General features: G+C 35.2%; 1 protein-coding gene across 1 annotated transcript in view; it reads left to right on the top strand.

Annotated features, from left to right (window-relative positions):
• The window catches only part of CYLC2 (cylicin 2), a 22,435-nt gene extending 21,546 nt beyond the window's left edge, over positions 1-889 (top strand). Inside the window, 1 exon segment of the mRNA XM_017884293.1 lies at positions 736-889. The gene's annotated coding sequence lies outside the window, so the exon portion shown is untranslated.
• The last annotated feature ends 1,633 nt before the right edge of the window (positions 890-2,522 follow it).

Here is a 2,522-nt window from a genome sequence, read left to right as displayed (position 1 = left end):
TTCCTAAACCCAGAACAAATGAATATCAGTTGGACCCTCTGTAACTTTTCCTAGATATAGTTGGTAACTTTTTCTTAGAATGTATGCATTAGGGGTAGATTGTTTTGCTAGCACGGCCATAATAACAAACCAAAGATGGCGTAGTTTAAATAATAAGCTATTTTCTCACTGTTTTGGAAGGCTAAAAGTCCAAAATCAAGATACTGGCAGGGCTGATTTCTTCTCAAGCCTCTCTCCTTGGCCTCTATATGGCTATGTTTTCCCTTTGTCTTCACATGGTCTTTCCTCTGTGTGGATCTGTGTCCTAATCTCTTATAAGATCAGTCATGTTGCATTAGGGCCCATGTTGCATTAGGTTAATGACCTCATTTAACCTTAATTACTTCTTTAAAGGCCTTGTCTACCCAGTCACATTCTGTGGTACTGGAAGTTAAGACTTCAACATGTCAATTTCAGGGGAGACAATTTATCCCATAGCAAAGGCATATGAGATCAGTTTTTTAGTTTTAATCACTCAGAAACCTAAGGTTCTGAAGTAATATCTTCAGTTGAGGAAGTTGTACTCATGTTTTGGCAGAAAGTCTTAACTTGTTTAAACAATGAAGAAAACTTCATGACATAATTGAAGTCCATGTACTTTCAAAACTTCCGTATTTGGTAGATGTCCTTTACTTTACCACTGCCTCTGGTAGAAGCTTTAGCATCTCATTTGACTCTGTGTTGATTGTGTTCCAGGACTACCATGAAGATGGATTGGACATTATACCACACTGGAAAAGTGAAACATCTCCTTCAGTTGGTGATCTTCCTGTCATGAAAGTTGCTTGACAGATTTAATTATGAATTGAACACATTGAACACCTGGTGAAATTATCAATTAAAAACATCTACTCACCATAGTTATTTGTGTCTAAGTTTCTGTGAGTTACGACCTAAGTCACAGTCATCTACACATGGTTGTCAATGGCACTGGTTTTGCTATATTATTAAAAGAGTCTTTGTTATAACTATTTAATTTTCCTATGGTTCTACCTGGACCTGGTCTTCAGTTCAATATGGAAGGTATGGAAGGAATCTGCTCTCCTTTACCACACAATTTCTTTGTCAGAAGTAGTAGGTTCTGTCATTATAAAGCTGGGTTTTAAAGAGCATACCACACTCAGGCTTGCTCAAAGTTTGCAGTCACGTGTACGACATGATTACCTGATTTCAACACTTTTCATTTTATGTTTTTCTATTTTTGTAGTTTGGGTTGGTTCTTATATAGATTTGAAATTTTTCACTTACTGTAAGTTACCATTCCCAGAATTCCCTCTTTACAAGACTGATTTCTGCTTGGATTATCTAAAGATTCTACAAACACTAGAATTCAGGCCCCTAGTTCCTAGTTTGTCCCACTATATCATATCTCTTTTTGATGGTTTGCGGTTTAGCAAGTCAGTTTTATGAACATGTAGCCCTTTTGAGCTAACACAAAACCATCATCAGGCAACACAATTCTTGTTAAGAAAGAAAACTGAAACCTATATTAATTTATTAATATCAAGCCATTAAAATTTCTCCTTAAAGGATCACTTTTGAGTTTTAAATATTCTTCAAAGCAAATTTACACCATTACAATTTGACCCTAACTTATTGTTCAATCTTATTCCCATCTTCATCTTTCTACTTCACTTTCTTTCCATCTTACTACTCCATTTTTCTCCCTTAATCCAACAAAACATGCCAACATCCCTTTTTTATTTTTTGTAAACAGATTTGTTGACCTAAAATTGACATTACAAAGCTGAACATATTTAATGTACATTAATTTATGAGTTTGGCATGTGAACACATCCTGAAGCCATCACTATAATCAAGAAATAGACATATTCATCTTCAAAAACTTCTGAGTTTTTTTGTTGCTTTCTTTTGTTTTGTGGTAAACCCAGCATGAGACCTGTCCTCTTAACAAAGTGTTAACTATGTAACACAATATTGTTGACTGTGGGTACTATACTGTTGAGCATATCCATAGAAGTAATTCAGCTTAAATAACTGTAACTTTATACCACATCCCCACATTCTCCTTCCCCTGGTCCCCAATAACTGCCTTTGTACCTTTGTATTTTCTAATTCCATGAGTTTATTTTTGGTACATCATATATGTACAATTATGCAGAATTTGTCCTTTTGTGACTGACTGACTTAGCATAATGTCATTAAGGTTTATCCATCTTGCCACATAAGGCAAATTTTCCTCTTTTTAGAAACTGTGAATAATAGTCTGTTGTATGTCTGTATGACATTTTCTTTATTCTTTCATCTGTCCATAGATATTTGAGCTGTTTCCATAGCTAGACTATTGTGAGTAGTGCCACAATGATCACGGAGTACAGATCTCATAGAGATTCTGATTTCAGTTAATTTAGGTAGATACCCAGCAATGAGACTGCTGGATCATACAGCCTTCTATTCTTAATTTGTGGAAAACTTTTCATACAATTTCCCATAGCAGCTGCACTGTTTTTGAATTGTCACCA

This window comes from Rhinopithecus bieti, unplaced genomic scaffold (genome assembly GCF_001698545.2).
Source record: "Rhinopithecus bieti isolate Rb0 unplaced genomic scaffold, ASM169854v2 scaffold_12088, whole genome shotgun sequence".
NCBI classification, from domain to species: Eukaryota; Metazoa; Chordata; class Mammalia; order Primates; family Cercopithecidae; genus Rhinopithecus; species Rhinopithecus bieti.
Note: the sequence above shows the minus strand (reverse complement) of the source record. Positions and strands in the feature narration are given on the sequence as shown.